Consider the following 21,022-nt stretch of genomic DNA (forward strand, 5'->3'; position numbering starts at 1 on the left):
TTCGCAGAATAGCAGCTGATAATGAAATTAAATAAATGCCACTAAAAGAAGCAATAATAAAATGAATAAAACATGAATACAGATATTCAGAGAATAATAACTAGGTAAAAGAACACAGGTCACAAGCCTAAGCTAAGCTATCACTCTGCCCAAGCGACTAAATAAAATGAACCCACGACACCCTCCCCTATTGCCAGAACAAGGGTGTGAAGTCTAAAGCATACTATTAAAAAATGCTCCAATGTAAAATCCTAAAATCCTAAAAGCATGACTGAAATAATACATAAGAAAGATATGTCTAAATGAACACGCGAATCAGGCCAACAGGCAGGACTAATTAAAAGAAATTTGGTGTCACATTTTACTTTTTTTTTTTTTTTAAAGCCAATGGTTGAATTCTAACAGCAGTCATGGTATTGCAGGAAATCTCTGAGTTTATCAAGAGAGACTGTGCCCAAGTAGAATTCCAGTTCAGCAGGAGACAAGTTGATCAATGTGTTTGCAGAAGGATCCACAGAGAAGAAGTGTGCTGCAGCCTCTGGTGCAGAATGAACTGCGTAGGTGGCACTGTCCATTGTGCCAGATGTTGTTGGAGCCAGCAAATCGACAAGCGGTGGCTCATAGGATACCTTGTGAATCAACCGTATTCTCAAGGAGCATGTCTGTGAATGAACCCTCCTTAGGAACATTAACAGATCCTTGTCCACAGGAGGTGCATGATGCATGGCAAGACACACTATAGGTGAATACACTATAGGTGCACATTCAAAGAGGCACCAGATGCAATGGAAGACTGGCCAGACACACATCAAGACTGTTCTGAATGTCAAAGACCAATCTAGCTCCACCTCCCCAAGCAAAGAAATACTGCATTATGTGTTCACAACATGGCTGGGCTGGTGGTAGCTCCATCAAACCGTTCTGCTGAGAGCACAACCACTGTGTAGCAACAATAGGTGCAGCAGAATTCCACCAATTAATGTCAAAGTTATAGAGAATCCGCCAAACACATTAAAAAAGAGTGAATGTATTGCTGCAGATATGACTACAGAAATGGTCTGGAACGTACTAACAAATCCAGAACCCACTTAAAAAAGAGCATAATACCTGCAGTATTCGATGCATTGAATATTCTGTTCACCAATTCTCAAGAATGCTTTGGGAAGTTGGTATTTGATAGGATTGTATCCCAGCTGATGATCTTGCTATCTGGAGATTGTACATTAAACATATCAATGTGGGGCTACAAATCTGCCGCTTTTATCTTTTGTGTGGGGAGGAATAAAACATGGCCTCAACAAGTTGCCATTTGAACAACTGAAATCACCTAATTGATTCCTCGCTTCATTCTGAAGCAGCTTTGATTGTTCAGAACAATATAAATTCCATTAGAAAGTAGATGAAATACTGGACAAATCAAAGAGACTGAAGTACCTTTTAGATATCATGCCATATTTGCAACTTCTTCATTGAAAAGGCAATGCAAGGACACCTGCTTGAAAATCATAGAATGACTAACAGTAGTCTCACATTTGCTTCTTCTAAGACCTCTGTTTCGCTGTTCATACATTTGTAAATAAAAGGCAACTCCCACTCCTCCTGTATGTAACTGTCTTCTAGCCATTCAAACCTGCCTACTGCAAAATGTTTCAAGCATTTTGTGAAATGAAAGGTGGAAAAGGGAAAACGTATTACTGGATGTATTATCCATACTGACAAGGGGATTTCTGCTACAGTGAAAGGCAGCTTTTCCAGTTTCTCAATGTTGAGCATGATGTAGCTAGCTTCTTTTTTTAGCAATTATCTGTTGTTGATTGGACAAATTAAAAGCAGCAAACAATTGAGTGGCTTTAAGGTGCTTTCAGGGCACACGGCCACTTTTGAGAACCTGCAGCGCCCAGCTTAACTGCTTGATAGAACAAAATTGGCTTTGACATTGTAAAAAGGGCACATGATTCTGAATGATATCAATTGCAGATGATACAATATTATTGAAGGTGTAAATTCTGTAGGACAGAGTGTTAATGCCATTATGGACAACAGCTAAAACCTTTTCCATGTTTTCCTTATCAATCTGCCTTAAATGTTCAGCAGCTTCCATCCGGGATAGTTTCCAGATCTCGTTATATATCGCATACTGGAAGCGTTCTGAACATGGCTTCCTAGGTCCTAACAGGAAATGTTGTAAGCTGACTTCCTCAGACAGGAGACTAACATGTTTTTTATAGATCTAAAAGTGGAGGAACATAGATGTTGTTGGCACAGTTTACCCACACTGTATGTGGTGATGGTACCTGAGTGTTGAGTCGAGACAAAGCAAGAGAACACCCGGCTTGCTCTGAAATCCCCTGATGAATTAACAGAACGTACCTGGCACTCCTTTGTGTCTATTGGCCATAAGACCCAACCGCCAGGACTCAAATGTGAGGAATTAAAGCTACCATTCTGAACCCAGTTAGTTGTTGTTCATTGATATTTAGTTTAATACTGGGCACGTTTAAATCTTTTACTTTTGCTAACCAGAACCAGGATGTTTTCTGGACGGTGTCATTTGAATATATCATTTGTAAAGGAGTAAGTCATGCTCTAAACAAAGGTTCCCTACCCAGTATTTGCCAATCATTTGTTCCCCATTCACTTTTTGATTCAGTAGTGTTTTTTCAATGATGGCAGCCTTCCACAGCAAGACTGGAAACAATGGAATCTGAGTAGATTAATTTTATGTCGGTTAGCAATCATTTCCTCGTTCTGGAAGGTGGTCAATAGTATGATTCAGCATTGGTGGTGTCATGCCTAGTGAAATATGTAAACTTATCTACATATGTTTTCGGACTTCCTACAGGTGGTGTTGAACAATGTTCCCACTGTGTGTAATTGTAAACTAATCCACACATTCCCATTTGGAATCAGAAGTGCTGAATTGTTCACAAGGGATAATTCTCTTTGGACCTTATGAGAAGACTTCATCCAGATAATGACCATTTATCAGTAGAAAAAAAGACAATAACGAAACCAATCCAAAGCAGAAAGCAGGCAATGTCAAGAGTCTCTACAGATAGTACAATGGATAAGTTAAGTAAATGTTTTTCAGCCAAATGTACAGCTTACACGTCTTTGATACAGTCTCAGTTGCAGAAGGAGATAAGTCAGAAGACAGTGATCCATGTTGATGAAATAAGCAGTCTACAGAAACACATGAGCTAGTGCAGAGCTGGAAGATGGAACCATTTAGGATGTTTCATAGTTGACAATGTCATCTGTCTGGGTTGAATTGGAATAAATGTTCCACATCTTGGACAGGATTCATCAATGAAATGATGACAAGAATCAGCAGAAGTTCATTCTCCCCCCTTTCTAGGCTTGAGGAGGCAAATGTAGTATTGGAGTTGGCAGAAACATTGTTTACTGCTTGTAGAGGTATATTCTGTCAGGTAGTGAGCGGGTACTACCAGAATGACCTCTGGGTCTACTGTGTAGGATCAGCCACATGGTGCAGTTTGACGTGGTCAATAGAAACACATTTGTACAGGATGGGAACCGGTGATCTGTAGGATGGGCTAAATTCCTTTTTCACAGCAGTCATTTCATGCACTAGATCCCCTACTTTAGGAATCCATCCTGTAGATGTTGTTGACAAATCCTTTATTCTCAAGGTGGCTGCACAGGCAGATGAATTCCCATCACATTGTTGTTGTAGCTCCTGTAAAACAGCCACTGCGTCAGAACCATCAGGATCAGGGACATACATATGTATCCTGAAAAGGACCCCATGTGGGGTACATCCTCCCAAGGACCTTCTGGCCAGATTATTTAGTGTTTTATGGATCCCATATAGGCGAAGAAGCCAACTACAGCCTGAATATATCAATCTCGCTGTTAAGGACTGCTTTAAGTCTCACTTCTTCTTCTCCACAACACCGTTTTTCTCGGAATAACAGGGGGAGGAATAATCGAGTTAAACACCCATCCTTCACATGGTGTCCTTGAATACCCTAGAGGCAAAGGCAGGGTCCTGGTAAGAGCGGAATGCTGCAACCGCATATGTACCGATAAAGACAGTCCGAGGATGAGCTGACCATTGTGGCCATACTCACAGGAATCTAGAATAAGAATCAACAGTGACTAAGATGTATTAGTATGCACCATCAGGTTGTAAGGGAGACAATGGTCCAGGTACACACATATTTATTTGTTGGAAATTAGATGGGAGGTTTGTGGTGGGTGTTTAATGATGGACCCTTTAATTTGCTGGCAAAGAACAAAACATATTGCTTGGTCTGTAAAGACCTGCCCATCAGAAGTGTTTTTGTAATAGTGATATAGTAGCCGGCACACCTGGTGAGTAGAAGCGACACACTTATGTGCTGCTTTGATGAGATATGTTCTCTGGTCTTGATTGGGGATCTCACAATCTCCTACCCATGGAATGGTTGCAAATGCAATGTTCTGGGCACTGAGTTGGTAAGAATATTTTTCAGGGAATGCTTTTGGTAAGGCTTTCCATCAGCCGAAGCTTACACAGCAGCCAATGTCTCATTATTCAACCTCGAATGAGAATTAGCTATTGCAGCAACAGAAGCCGTAGCTACTGCAGACTCGGCAGCTTCATTAGCCAAAGTGTTTCCTATAACATGTATTTTTACACATTGATGGGCCAATGTATGTACAAAATGAGCTTTTGGTAGACTGACCAATAGGTTAGCTACTTTCCCCCACAAGTTTCTGCATCTGATGGTGTTCCCTTTGGAATCTCTGAAGCCATTCAGGCGCCAGTGACTTAAGTGGTTGCTTTTGGACTGGACACAATAATGTGAATCACACACAATAAGTGTTGGTTGGGGGAACATGGTGGCAGACTGAACAGCTTGGTCGGAGCTCTCAGAGCCCGGGCAGCAATTTAACTGAATTGAATGTGATGTCATTGAACTTTCTACCTGGTTCAGTCCTGGTGTGGAGGTGCGAGCATATGCGGGTGCTGGGTGAGCAGCCAGATCGGGCTGCGAGCGAGTCTTCTGTGTCTTCTGCAGCAGCAACACACAGGAAGGTAGGCGGCCACGGTGCCGGCTTGTGGGATGCAGCAGCCCGGAATCTCGACAGAGGGAGATGTTTCTCAGTCCAGGTTGATTGGAGGTGCCGCTAGAGGAATAACCTTTAGTTTTGGAACGACAGCGACGAGTCCCGGGATTTTTGAGGCGTTGCATGCTGGGTGTCTGGACGGTGCCAGGTACATGATGCCAGTTCAGACTCATACACAGGCCTTCCTGGCTCCACCGCTTTCATCTCTGTGAGCCTGTAAGCTACAGAAAGGCACAGGAGCTTCTCACAACATTTTGGCTTCATCAGTGGTGTTGGCGGGGTCTGTGAGGTGGGTCCCCGAATTGAACATCAGGGTGTTGGGGGCTGTCTGTGGAGAACAAGAACAAAGGGGGGCAGTGTTAAGGAAAAAATATTAATGGTATCGTACAAAACAGGGACAAGTAGAGACAATTTACCTTACCTCCTCCGATTTGACCAACTTGTTTGTGACCCCTATGGAACCCACTAAAAAAAATAGATGTAAAAAAGTCAAAAGTTCCTCTTTTGAATATAGAAAGAAGGGGGCTTCTTTAGAAGGTTCTAGGTTCTCCCTCCAATGCAATCTTTTTTCAAGACTCTCCCCAGGGATTTTGAGGGTCTGGTAGATACTTCCTCTTCTCTAGCACTGGGGGACATAGCCTTAAAAATGCAGACCTCGGAAAAATCAGATGAGAGTTGTCCACTATCTCAAGTAGGTTGCTTAGCGACATTAGACCCTCATATGTCCACGAAACCTCTGCAGACCTCGCTTTTCTCTCAGGATGGATTAGGGCATGAACCTTTGTCCTCGACTCCTCAATCTCTGAGTTTGGAAGCTCAGATGATATAAAGATCCTTCTGCTTTCTTTATAGGATGAAGTTGGAGGAATGTTAGAGATCTCTGAACGCCATCAGGAAAAGAATAAAGAAACTTGTGAGATTATGGAAAATAAAATCGGTATATTGATGAAAAGGATGGCCAAAATAGAAATTGCTCTCGAAGAACTTGACAAACAATTGTCCCTAAATGGACAAGAGATTCAGCAATTAAGGACTGGAGAAAAGGTCATGCAGGAGAAGTTAGAGACCCTAGAAAATAATATGAGAAGGAACAATATTAAACTGTTAAACGTCCCAGAGGGCGTAGAGGGGGATGATATCATAACCTTTGTGGTAGCCCAAATAAGAGAATTCATCCCGTGGCAGGTCACCTTAACTTGGAGGAAGACATTCAAAGAGTGCATCAGGATCCTTTCAAGAAAAATACAGCTACGAACAATCCTAGGAAAATACTGATTAATTTTGGGTCTTATTCCATAAAGGAGAAGATCTTACAAGAAGCTCTTAAAGTGAATAGTTTCTCCAAGGGAGACTGGTCCTTTTGCATTAGACACAGGGTGACACAGGACAGGCAGTGGGAGTTGGGGAAGTATATAAAAGAGCTCAGGTCCTTAATGGCAACTGTTCAGCTGCGATTCCTGGCCGTACTTAGAATCATGTGGGACAACAAAATGCATAATATTAGGGACCTAAATGCAGTCCACACCTTGTTGGAACAGATTAAAGCATCTTGCTAAAAAATTGTTGATTTCTGCTGCCCGGTTCAGGGTGTTGGAGCATGTGGGAGAAAACTAAAAAAAAAAGTCCTCATGGTGTTTAGCTATGAACATAGTTTGTACAGAGGCTTAGAATCTAAGCTTTCAAGATAATAAGACCATCTTAACTTAGTTGAAGGTTTTATCCTGGACCATGAATGGCCTCAGGGTTGAGGGATGTAGAAAGAAGATTTTTGAACTTCTGAGATTGGCTGATGAAGAGGTGGTTATTCTCCAAGCGACTCAATTGTTACAAGAAGAATGCAGTAGTATACTGAAGCAGCTGAAAAAGGGTAGGTCAATGTGTGAGTACCAATCAGTCCTGTATAGTTAAAGGAATCACGATTCTATTTAGAAAATCTATAAGAGCAATCCTGGGTAAGGTCATTGCAGATCATAAAGGGCGATGGTTAGATGTTGAAGAAAATGTGTATTGATCTTGGCTAACAATAGCAGCCTATTATGGTCCTAATATTAATGACCCATCACCCTTTCAAGCTCTTTATAACCAGGTATTAACTTCAGAATACCCAGTTCTGTTAGGGGGTGATTTAAACATTCTTTTGAATCCAGTCTTGAATAAATCCACCAAGAGAAGCACAGTAAATGCGCCTAAAACAAGAGCTTGGGTGAAACAGTCAATAGAAGATCTAGGCCTGGTAAATATTTGGTGTTGGAAGGGTGGTATTGGTTCAAGATTTACCTTACTTAATAACAAATATGGGCATTATTCAAGGATCAACTTCTTTTTAGTGGACAGGAACCTGTGTTGGAAAGTTAAGTGCCTAGAGCATGCTCCAGAGCATTTGTCTGACCACTCTGTGGTTAGACTCCACCTTAATCTTGATAAGCTAATTATAAGTCCAGGTGGACGGTAAATTGTGCCTTGTTTTTGGATGAGTTGGACATTGAGGATTTAAAGCGGGATAGTGCTAGCACAGGTGTTTAAATAAAAATTATTAGTGAGTGTTTATGTATTCTGAATAATAAACTTGTGTAGAAAATAAAATAACGTAGAAAAATAATGCACGCATTTGATAATGTGATCACGAAGAATGGCCACCAATGTTAACAAAATGTACTAATCAATGATTTAATATTATGAAATGTTGAATATATGTTTGACTAATGTAGTAATATGTTATATTAAGGGGTATGAATTAAGCTTAGCTTTATTAATTGTAGGCCTTAACTTAGCGAGTGTCTTAGCCTATTTTCCAGGCCTCATGTAAAAGCTGTATTTCTTAGCGTTTAATAAAATGGCTGTCCTAGAAGAGTAAAACTGTGAATTTCTATTGTATTGTTTAAATGTGCTCATAACGGATGCTTCTCATGAGAACCGACTGCAAGGAGACGATGCTCCTGCTGATGCAACGTTTTATGTGTGATGTTTGTGAGACTGACTCTCCCACGACAATAACAATGAAGATACTGACTAGAGTAGAAGCTGCAACAATATTGTTATTTGACAAGCCGGAGGATGAGGACATTGCAAGACAAACCAATAAACGACATGTGAACGGAGTAATGTTAGAATTCATAGATTTGGGATTTTAGTTTTATTTGACGAAGTGTGAACATACGATGAACTGACCAATAGGGATTTGGGGGGTATTTTTAACAGTTTTGACTTAACAAGAGTACACGGAGAGAAGAAAGGCATTCTGACCATAGCCCATTGTCATTGTTAGACATTCTGAGCCATTCTGCCCTTACTATTGCTCATATTGTGTCTTGGCAAGAGACATGCTTAACTTAAATGCTTAAAAACTTTGCATTTCATGAACTCTGATGCTGAAGCCTGATGCCTTGCTGATCGACTGTTGTCCTAAGGACGAAGACTGATTCTACTTTGATGATCCATACTGCGGATAGGTACTATAACCAAACTGTGATTATTATGCATATTTGCTTTTTCTTTCTAGGTACCAACTGCGCTGTTTTGGTAGAGCCATAGTTAGAGGTTTTTCCAAATTTGTGTTACTAAATTGTTTTGCATGAAGCCCAACATGCTGATGCTAATCTGCTGTTAGTTAAGGATTCTCACTATTGGAAATGTGATAACAGGGAGTAATGTTTGGTGACTTTCTCTGCTAAGCTTCATGTACATCATTATATTGACGCAGCTGATGTTGCTATTGATTTGCACCATAACCTTAGAATGTGTTGTAGTTCAAGCTTTGATTAGATTGCGTTTCTTCTGCCGCTCTTGACAACCAGTATTGTTTCTGAATGTGTTTCATCTGATTTTGAGATCAATCCACATGACCTTAGCATTGTTAATATAGGGAAAGAAACATTTAAACTTTTACTAAAAGGTGTGGTTATTCATGACTGATAGGTCATGGTGCATGACAAGTACTGACTCAATTGATAATTGATGTTATTGATTGCTTATTGATAATGTCCTGGAGCTATGGTAAGAACATCTTAATTGCGAGTCAAAAGGTTCATCGACTTATTCACGTCCCCTTGTAACTTTACTTATTAAGGTCAGACGCGCTAACAATACAGAGGACTTTTTTGTTATAAACTATGGGTCTACCGCCTTACAGGTGGTTTGGGATACCTATACGGCCTACATGAGGGACAAGTTAACTAGTATGGCAATACATAGGCACAAAGATGAGAAGAAGCAGATAAAGGAACTTGAGCTTGTGATACAGAATCTGCAACTCAAGACATGCATAATAGATGAACAACAATCATCGAAGTTGGAAAGTTAGATAAGAAGGTACAAAGCAGACCTAGATGTCTTTTTGGAAACTAAGAACAGAAGAAGATGGGAGAGTAGTAGATTTGCACAATATAGATATGGGGAAGGGTTCGGTAAATTTCTGGCTTGGAAAGCAAAAGTAGAACAAACAAAGAACAGAATTACATTTAGTATGAACGAGCACAGGTCAAAGCTATATGGGGGATGATGAAGTAGAATACGCCTTTACTTCCTTTTTTCAGAAACTATACATAGATGATTCAAAGGCTAGAGGGGAGCAAATTAAACATTTTCTGGATGAGAGTGCCATCCCTAGCTTAGATGAAGAATCAAGACATGAGTTGGAAGTCAAGATAGATATAAGGGATTTGGATGAAGCTATAAAGAGTTTAAAAAGGGGGAAAGCACCCGGTCCCGATAGCTTACCTAAGGAATTCTATATCTTACTCAAAGATGAGTTAGCCCCAATCTTGTTGGAATTAATCAATGTCTTTGCTGAGGACGGAGATTCTTCAAAATCCTGGCATGAAGCCATCATTACTCTAATTTTGAAACCTGATAAGAATCCATCCCAGTGCAAGTCCTGTAGACCAATCTCATTACTGAATTTGGATTATAAAATGTACACCCATATTCTATCAAAAAGGCTGGAAAGGGTGGTTGTCTTATTGGTCCACGAGGATCAGAAGGGCTTCATTAAAGGCAGACAACTCTCTGAGTTAATGCATGACTTGCTAGGTGCTATTAATTTGGCACTTCAGGATGATCTACCTTTGGCAGTACCTACCTCTGATGCAGCTAAGGCACTTGAGCGGGTGAGTTGGCCTTTTTTAAATATGGTCATTGACTGGTATAAGTTCAGAGATTTTGTTTCTAGAGCAATTAGGTCCTTATATAAGAATCCTGTGGCAAAAGTACTGATGAATGGCAATCTTATTCAGCAAGTTAGAATCAGATGGGGGATCCGCCAAGGTTATCCACTTTCCCCCGTTCTGTTTAACTTGTACATTGAGTCTCTGGCAATTAAGATTAGACAGAATATAAATATTGTGCCCTTCTAATGTAGGCGAAGGGAGAAGAAAGTTGCACTCTATGCAGACGACCTAACAACATATACCAGGGATCTAGGCGGTTCACTACCAAACATTCTACTCTCCTTGGAGGAGTTAGAGGAATGTCAGGCTACTTAGTAAATCAAAAGAAGACTGAGATAATGTGTTGGAATAGCACCTATTGTATCCCTTTCATTAAAAGGGAAATAAGATATTTGGGGGTACAGATTACAGCCAACTTGGACGAGGTTACTCTAGGTCAATTTTAATAAGGCATATGTTGCCACCAAGAAGCTTCTCAGAGTGTGGGTGGGACTTCCACTTTCGTTTATTAGGAGATCAAGGGCCATATTTATACTTTTTGACGCAAAACTGCGCTAACGCAGTTTTGCACCAAAAAAATTAGCGCCGGCTAACGCCATTCTGAAGCGCCATGCGGGCGCCGTATTTATTGAATGGCGTTAGCCGGCGTTAGCCGACCGGCGCTGCCAGGTGTGTGTGAAAAAAAACGACGTACACCAGGCAGCGCCGGCGTAGGGAAAACTGGCGTTTGGGCGTCCCAAAATGGGGCAAGTCAGGCTGAGGCAAAAAAATCGTCTTAACCCGATTTGCGCCATTTTTTTTGGGCGCCCAGACGCCATTAACATGACTCCTGTCTTAGCAAAGACAGGAGTCATGCCCCCTTGCCCAATGGCCATGCCCAGGTGACTTATGTCCCCTGGGCATGGTCATTGGGCATAGTGGCATGTAGGGGGGCACAAATCAGGCCCCCCTATGCCACAATTTTTTTAAAAAAAAATACTTACCACAACTTACCTTTTCTTCCCTGGGATGGGTCCCTCCATCCTTGGGTGTCCTCCTGGGGTGGGCAAGGGTGGCAGGGGGTGTCCCTGGGGGCAGGGGAGGGCACCTCTGGGCTCATTCTGAGCCCAAAGGTCCCTTAACGCCTGCCCTGACCCAGGCATTAAAAAGAGGCGCAAATGCGGGGTTTTTAGTCCCGCCCACTCCCGGGCGTCATTTTTACCCGGTAGTATAAATACGACGCATATGCATCGCAGTCATTTTTTAAGACGGGAACGCCTACCTTGCATATCATTAACGCAAGGAAGGTGTTCACGCAAAAAAATGACGCTAACTCCATGAACTTTGGCGCTAGACGCGTCTAACGCCAAAGTATAAATATGGAGTTAGTTTTGCGTCGAATTTGCGTCGAAAAAAACCGACGCAAATTCGGCGCAAACGGAGTATAAATATGCCCCCAAATATTTTGAAGATGATTATTTTACCAAAGTTTACTTTTCTGTTCAATGTAATCCCTTTAGAGTTTAGGCAGGTCTGGTTCATATAGCTACAGGGGGATTAGACTTAATTTGTGTGAGCAACAAGAGGGGTTTGCATCGCGTGGACGAAGTTGTGCAAGAAGAAAAGACAAGGAGGGATGGTGAGCCCCAATTTCTTTAAGTATTATCCAGCTTTTCAGCTGAAAAATGCAAGAACTGTACTTAGGGTCATGACCAGCTACTTTCAGGGAGCAGGGGAACACTTTTTATTTTAATTTGGCCACCCGAAATACTTTAAGAAGATCAGGTTAAAGTTCTTGATGGTGGCTTGCAAGGCATGGTTCCAGCTTCGGAAAGGTTTAGGGATATCTTATTATAGAAATTTGGCCCCTGTTTGGGAATCACCAGGCACTCCAAAATGTCTACATGACAAATTATCTCTTCCCTTAAGGGAGAAGGAGCTGGTGAAGTGGGGTTACATTTTGGCAGACCATGCCTTGCTGTCATGGTCTACACTTACCGAACAATTGGGGGGTGCCCTCTCTAAAATCAAGTACTACAATCTAGCGAGCTGGGCACGTACTCTATTAAAGGAAGGGCAAAGACAAGGGGAGAACATTTGGGAGAAGAAATTGGTGCAGAGATGTACCCTCCATAAAGAGGTTGCGTTATGAAACTAGATGCTAATGGAAGCTGGTAAGCTTTGTCAGAGAAGAAATGGGAAAAAGATCTGCCTTTGCTGGATGTCACCACGCTCTGGCAAGTATCAATGTCTACGCGTTGGGCTATGGTTAAATCTGCCTCCTCAAAGAAAAAACATTTGTTCACATTGCATAGGGTCTATTGGATGCCGAAGAAGCTGACAGCTTTGAGGCACTTCAAGAAGAATTGTCCCCATTGAAACGTAGGGAGGGCGGATGATCTCCATATGTTTTGGCAGTGTCTGATGCTATGCCAGTTTTGGCAGGATGTTGGTAAAATAATTATGGACGTGATATGTCTTGAAGTTAAGGTAAGCCTTCTGTTAGTAATGTTTGGGGTGGTCAGTGGGGAAGAGCTGAGCCGGAAGTTACAATGCCACCAGAGAGCTTTGTTATTTGTGCTAATTGTCCTGGCTCGTCGGGAGATATTTTTAAAGTGGGTTCTCCCTTTGCTCTGTCATTACATGAGTGAATGACATCAGTCACAAATCTATATAATTTAGTACACAATATTCCTCTAAATAAAAGGTATAGATTCTGGACAGTTTGGGAAAAAGTTGTAAAATCACAGAGACAGGCCATGGTGGATATGTTATAGATCGATGATGTCCAATTATTAAGAGTTCTCATAAGACCTATCTCCACAGGTATGCTGAGTTAGGTGACTACCTGCTTGCTATCAGAGGATACGGAAACTCAGTATGGCCTTTTGTGGCTTGTGAGCTGATGAGGCGGTCACTAATGGGATCTCCCCAAGCTTGAGGTTCCGGTCTGGGATTTGACTCAGCTGCACCCTTAGCCTGCAAGTCCTATAAGGACTTAAAAAAAGTGTTTGTTGGTCAGGATCTGTATGTTCCAGTGCCAGGACAAGAGCCTTGAGCTCTACCAACTGTGTAGTGCAGTCCCCTAGTGTCTGCGTGTAGGGTTTTTGTGCGTGGAACCTACCATCCCTCATCACTCCACTTATGACAGTGTTAGTGGTTGAGTATTGATATTTAGTACCTACATCTGGTTGTGCTTAACCATCAGTGTAAATGACACTTTGGTATTGATATTGGGTCTAAGATGTAATCAGCATCAGTGGCAGTCAGGTAGGTTGCACTTTGAATCCAACGTGGATGTAATGCTTTTGCCATAGTAAGGCTGGCTTTGGTGAATGTCTCAGGGGCTGGCATCGGGTGAAGACAATAATGGGTTCCCCTGGGGCAAGTGACCACTCTTTAATGACAGTCATCTGAACTGCAGTCAGGATTCGTTTTCTGTTGGTGCAAAATGTTATTCTGCAATGGAATATTAATGTGATTTGTATGCTATGGGTATCATGTCACCTTCATTGAATGTGACAGGGGTGCAGCTGATAGTACCAGCAATTATTCTGATTACCATGTTTGTTTTGTTGCCCCATGGGTGTAAATGTTTTGCTTCTAGAATGTCCTGATGCAGTTCTCGGAAAATGTGTATGTGCTCTATTGGCCCATGTTTGCTTCAAATTTTTTAACAAATTAAATCTTACAGCAGCTCATGCATTGTGCATAATCAGATATGTATGTTCTGTCAAAGTTAAAGAAACCCAGAAATGACTGCAGTTTCTTAGTGGTATTTGGGTGTGGAAGTTGAGCGGATGTTTCTAGAAAGTGCGGGGACAGGCACTTGTCACCATCTGATAGTTTGTATTCGAGAAATAGGGCACTTAAGAATGCAATTTTAGTTTTCTTGAGATTGAATTCATAGCCCTGGGCGGCGAATGCTAACATGATGCAATCCACCCTGGCTAGATGAATGTTGAGGCCGTCATCTGTGAGATAAATATAATCCTCGTAAGACAACGCCTCCGGATCAGTCTCATGTAGTATTGATATTATTCAGGCTGAAAACAACTCAGAACTATTCCTATACCCTTGCATTTCTATTTGTTTCAGTCTACTTAAACAACTTTGTATGAAAAAATTGATTTTGGATTCTATTTTTAGAACCTTGTTTTGGAGTTGGAGGTTTCTTTACTTAGTTAGTTCTTGTCCCAGTCCCACTCCAGTATCAATTGATTTTGTAGGGCAAACTGTCTTCAGCGGTTAGGGGTGGGAACACCAATGGGGAAAAATCTTTTTATGGTTTAAGCTTGAACAACCTACAGCCTAGATAAGTACTCCCTATTTAGTTGAGGAGGATCACCCCTAAAACCACGGACATCTCTGTGTGAAGGTACTTAGGGTACCTTCAGTGTGTGTGAGACAGAGGTATTCAGGAGAGTTGTAAAACCTGTGCCTACACCACTTTTGGTGGCACCATGTCATAAGGATTGTTGTACTTCAACAAGACTGCTGAATTTGAGGCAGCAGCACCTCTACGCTGTAGGTGACTGAGTCACTCCCACACCAGTCAGTAGCTCTTGGCCTAGCCCTCCTGTCTCTCTTGCAGCACCACACCAAAACCCAACTGGTAAAGGTGATTTATGGCAGCCTTGCACATGGAACTTTGAATACCCTTCGGGGAAATCGTGCTGAAACCAGCCCTACTCTTTTCTCTCCACATAGAAGTCTCTTCCACAAACGTAGGCAAGAAAAGAGATGCAGGACAGTTTTCAGTACATTTCTTGAAAACACTGCTATCTATGATAAAAATGAATGAGCTGCAATGATTAGGATAATGAGGAATAACAAAATCAGGATTGTGAAAATTAGAGATGTAAATATAAAGAAACCCAACATATTGTCATGACATGGGCATACAAATCCTACCTAAAAGTCTAATCTCTTGCTCCTCAAGAGCATGGCAATGAAAGCCAAATCTGTCCATACAGTGTCCACGAGAAGCACACCCTACCCTTGCTACCTTGTTACAAGATCAGGCCACCAGTCTCTAGATCAGGATTCATGGAGACACAAGGGCTGAGGTCGAACGAAAACTGGCATGGTGCATGGATGGAAATTCTGTCTGGAACCCCATTAAATGCCCTTTGGTCCTACAAGATGTTTTTATAGGGGACATGTTTATGTTCATGCCCAGAAGCCTAACATGGGTATGTACCTCAGCACTGGACTGCTTACGCAGTCTTGGGGTCAGAAATATAAAATATTATTCTATGTGCCTCGCATTCCGTTTTTGTGAATCCGAGGAAAAGAACATGATGCAAAGTATGTCATCCATAGCACTGATAATGACAATTTCGCAGAATAGCGTCTGATAATGAAATTAAAACAATGTCACTAAAAGAAGCAATACAAAAATGAATAATAAATGATACAGAAACACAGAGCATAATGACTAGGTAAGGGGGCACAGGCCACAAGCCTAAGCTAAGCTAAGCTATCACTGTGCCCAAGCGACTAACTAGAATTTTGGACCCACAATAAGGTATGTGCATCGTGCTAGTCAGCATATTTGTGCACCAGCATTGGGGAAGAGAGCAGCAGTGCAATATCTCAGATGATATGACTCTGCCTTCCACTGTTTATTAATAAAATTGCCCTTTAATATTACAATGAAAGTTCATTTGTTCTAAGCCAAAACTCAATGAGAATTGAAATAATGCACCTCATACATAAACAAAAGTAATCTGGAAAAAAGGACATCAAAAGAACATCAAATCAGGAACATTCTCAGACTGGAAACTTACCTGGTTTAAGCAGAGGTCCGAATCGATGAGTGGCTGTTTTATTGCAAGGTATGTCCTTCCATTGAGTACAGCCACGGAGAATGAGTTGAAGGGTATTCAGTTCATCAGCCACATCTTTGTGAACTATGGGGGTCATTCTGACCCTGGCGGTCGGTGATAAAGCGGCGGCCAACCCGCCAACAGGCCGGCGGTCAAAAAAATGCAATTCTGACCCTGGCGGGAACCGCCAACACAGCCCGCCGCATTAACACTCCGACCGCCACGGCGGAACAAACAAACAGCGCGGCGGTCACCGCCAACAGCCAGGCGGCAGACAATGTACCGCCCACCCTATCACGACCCACCAATCCGCCACCTTTTCCGGGGCGGGAGCCCCGCCGATAAAAACACGGCGGAAACAGACATTTTCAATGGAAAACGCTCACCTCGACACACTCCACGCGGAATCCGGACAGCATGGAACCCGAATTGAACATCATACTGCTCTCGTCTACCTGCTCATCTACCACGAGTACGAACTCCGGCGCAGACGTCAACGGTGAGTACTGCACCTACGACACACGGGAGGGGGGAGGAAGAAAGGTTATGGGCATACACATATGCGACCCCCCCACCCCCCCAATATGTACACACCAATGCAGAGCAGGAAGTCACAGTGACACCACACAAACACCCTTTAAAAATACAATGACACAACCAAATTTGGAATACATTTTCATGTACAAAAAAAGCACCTGGAAATAATTGAGCAACCGTGAAAAATATTTACAAAAACCAAAAAGATATACACATCAGTGTATCACTGAAGTAACAAGTCCTGCAAATCCTACGAATCTAACATGTCCGTGGGCCAAGGTTCTGCGAAACAAGGGCAAAGCCCACACACGAGACCTGAGTCCTTTGGAGAGAACACTGCAGAGGCATCCGATGTCAAAACTACAGGCACCTCAGGGGGAAGGGAAGGGGGGGCCACCACAGCCACATGAGTCCACGACGCCAGATCCACGAGGACCCACCATGCCCACTGTACCATCCTGGGGAGTGCAAAGCCACAGTCTCTCAAGTCTCTGCAGTGGGTGGGTTGCCCACTGGACCATCCTGGGGAGTGCAAAGCCACAGTCTCTCAAGTCTCTACAGTGGGTGGATTGCCCACTGGACCATCCTGGGGAGTGCAAAGCCACAGTCTCTCAGGTGGATTACAGAGTCCACTGGTCAAGGAGGAGGCATGGTGGGCACAGTGAACCATAAACAGTGCCTGAGACGGCGGGACCCAGCGCAGCGGTGCATGACATGGCGATGTCCAGCGGAGCGGTGCTTGAGACGGCGGGGCCCAGCGGAGCGGTGCTTGACAGGAAGGGCCCAGCGGAGCGGTGCTTGAGACGGCGGGGCCCAGCGGAGCGGTGCTTGAGACGGCGGGGCCCAGCGGAGCGGTGCTTGACAGGAAGGGCCCAGCGGAGCGGTGCTTGACAGGAAGGGCCCAGCGGAGCGGTGCTTGAGACGGCGGGGCCCTGTTCAGCGGTACCTGTCTTCACGGCGGGGCCCTGTTCAGCGGTGCTCTTCTGCACGGCGGGGCCCTGTTCAGCGGTACCTGTCTTCACGGCGGGGCCCTGTTCAGCGGTACCTGTCTTCACGGCGGGGCCCTGTTCAGCGGTGCTCCTCTGCACGGCGGGGCCCTGTTCAGCGGTGCTCTTCTGCACGGCGGGGCCCTGTTCAGCGGTACCTGTCTTCACGGCGGGGCCCTGTTCAGCGGTACCTGTCTTCACGGCGGGGCCCTGTTCAGCGGTACCTGTCTTCACGGCGGGGCCCTGTTCAGCGGTACCTGTCTTCACGGCGGGGCCCTGTTCAGCGGTGCTCTTGCAGTATGTCAAGGGAGTCATACCTGGCCTGGACACCCTGCTCAGTCGCCCTCCGACCGTGCTGTGTCAGGCCCCTTCGGGGAGTGAGTCCTGGGCCCTTTGGTGTCGTCCCTTGCAGCCGGGATGGGGCTTGTGGGGCCCTCCTGCTCCGCGCTCCTGGTGGTTGTCCTCTCCGCCCTGCTGTCCTTCCGCTCCTTAGATGGGGCTCTCAGGCCCTTGCCTCCCCTGGCTGCTGTGGCCGGTGAAGTGGCCGGAGTCACCTCCTTGGGGGCAGCCGTCTCTGTCCGCTCACGGCGGCCCTTCAATTTCCGGGTCCTCTTGCCTGGGGGGGGCTGGCTGTCCCCTTGCTGCTCACCGAAGTGTTACTGCCGCCAAAGGGTGGACTCCACATGCCATGCACCACTTGCACTGTAGTAGTTGGGCTGGTGGTGGCTGAGGTGCCCTTGGGACTTTTCCCAGTTGGAGGGGGTGGGACGCCCCCTACCGCCATCCTGTTCCTGGCGGGCGAACCGCCAGGAACAGGATGGCGGTAGGGGGTGTCAGAATCCCCCATGGCGGCGCAGCGAGCTGCGCCGCCATGGGGGATTCAAATGGGCAACGGAAAACCGGCGGGAGACCGCCGGTTTTCCATTTCTGACCGCGGCCAAAGCGCCGCGGTCAGAATGCCCAAGGGAGCACCGCCGGCCTGTCGGCGGTGCTCCCGCCCCCGTTGGCCATGACGGTGCAACACCGCCAGGGTCATAATGAGGGCCTCTATCTATAAAATATTTGGAAAGAGCAATAAAATACAAGATTTAGTAAAACATGATCAGAATAAAAATCCATCAATATAAGAGCAATACTATAAAAGCCTTCGCTTCGCCCAATAGGCTAAAAGAGCAACAAGAAATAAAAAACAATATAGCGATATTAGGATTAATCTCAATTATTCCCTATGGAGATAACATTTCCATTTTTGCCCACAATCATACACTTATTCATGCGATACCTCTAAGCGCTTTTCTCTTACATGCCAAATTGCATCTAAAAATCTATCCAGCGCACATACCACAATACCATTGGTATTTGTTCTGCAGATCCTAAGAGCTAAAAGCCGGTTATTAATGCCCATGGATCTGCAGAGAGGTATAATCCATTGAACCCGCTGTTTAGCAAATGCAGGACAGTGAAATAGCACATGTGCAATGCCTTCTGGTGACCGCAAGCCCATTGGGCATAGGTCCTGTTGAAATTTTTTTAAGCCCCATCTACAAGTAAAAGTACGTAATGGTAACAATCCCAGCCTGAACCTAATGTAAGGTGCACGTGCTCGAGGGGATAGAATCAAATCCATATAATTCTCAAATTTGATTAATGTGAACCTATCTGTCAGGCTGAGCGAAGGCGCCTCAACCAGTTTACCTATTTTTAGTTTTAGCCAATATGCATCCTTAACGGTTTGCATCGCATTTTATGGGAGACCATAAGGAGCTGTCCAAAAGTGGGCCAATCCTAGGTTGATAAAACTATTTTCAACATAGTTACACCATGGGATTTTCCTTGTTGTATGTGTACTAAGCAGAGCATTCAGCCATGTTCTAAAAGGGCCGTAAGATTCCATGGACCAAATCTTAATCCAAAGCAATATTGGTCTTAAGGCCGCTATATGCGCAATGGAATCCAAATTCAGGTCCATTCGAATTGGCAACGTAGGAGAATTAGTAGGTATTTTAAGCAGAGCCTTTATAAATGAATTCTCGTTAAGCTCTATGTCCCTCAGATTGCCATGCCCCCATAGGTCTGCTCCATACAAAGCGCTCCCTCTAGCTTGTATTTTCTAAATTTCCATTGCAGGGGAAATTGCAAATCTGGGAGATCTATTGGCAAACCGCAGGATGCCCCCGAATTCAGTTTTAGTCTCCTATGTACCTTTAATAAGTGGGCCTGCCATTTGTGCGTTTCCTCTAATCTAACTCCCAAGTAATCGAAATCGGCAACTCTCTCTAATACTTCCCCATCCATTAGAATCGTCTTCCTTATTTTACACCTTTTGTCGCCAAAGATCATATATTTAGTTTTCGTGGAATTACCTTCAAGACCGTGGTCTTTACAAATGGATGAAAACTTTGCAAGTAAATTGACAAGGCCGTAAGCAGTTTGGGATAGTAACAAGGTATCATCCGCAAATAATAAGCACAGGATTTTTGTCCCATCTAATTTTGGTGCATCATTGTCACAGGCAAGTAGGTAAGGGATGCATGCATTGATAAATAATAAAAACAAAGTAGGAGCCAACACACATCCCTGTCTCACCCCCCTTTTAATCGGAATTTCATTTTTTACTTCCCCATTTACTCCCCATCGGATTTTTGCAAAGCTCTCAGTGTACAAACTTTTGATTAAATTCAATAAAGGGCTCGGGAAACCAACTCTGTGTAGTACCTCCCATACGTTGCAGTGCAGGACCAGATCGAATGCAGATTTGAGATCCACAAAGGCCACACAAAGTTTCCCGCCATCTAAATCCACAATCTTCCATTTAATCGTGAAAAACCTAAATATCTGATCAGTTGTACTAATTTTCTGTCTAAACCCTGCCTGGAGGTCACTAAGCACTTGAGACTCTTCTAGCGATTCATAGATCCTTGACAGAACCTGATAACAAAATATTTTTGGGAGATTGTCTAGAAGGCTAATTGGTCTGTAATTCATCGGAGCGGCCCTGTTCCCCATTTTATAAATAGGTAGAATAATTGCACCATTCCAAGAATGAGGATAGATACCACTAGCCAAGACGGCATTGGATACATTATCTAAGTCTGATCTATATAGATCGGCAGGTATGCTGTCTAGGCCAGGGGCTTTTCCCGGTTTTTGGGCCATAATGGCCATTCTAGTTTCATTCAATGTGAAGGGGTCAGGCTATTACTAGAGTGGGAGTCTAAACCTATTACAACACTATTATCAATTTCAGCATCATACAACTTCGTAAAATGGGCCACCCAATTTTCCGTGAAATGTGGCAATCTGGTCTAGAGTTTTGATTTCGCCTATTAGAAACCACCAAAGACCAAAAACATTTCGACTGCTTCGCCTTAACTGCTATCAACAAGTCCTGCCATGACTCTGCTTCCCAGTTGTTTTTACAAGTTTTCATTGTTAGGGCAAACTCGCA

The sequence above is a fragment of the Pleurodeles waltl genome, chromosome 11, assembly GCF_031143425.1.
Source record: "Pleurodeles waltl isolate 20211129_DDA chromosome 11, aPleWal1.hap1.20221129, whole genome shotgun sequence".
Taxonomy (NCBI): Eukaryota; Metazoa; Chordata; class Amphibia; order Caudata; family Salamandridae; genus Pleurodeles; species Pleurodeles waltl.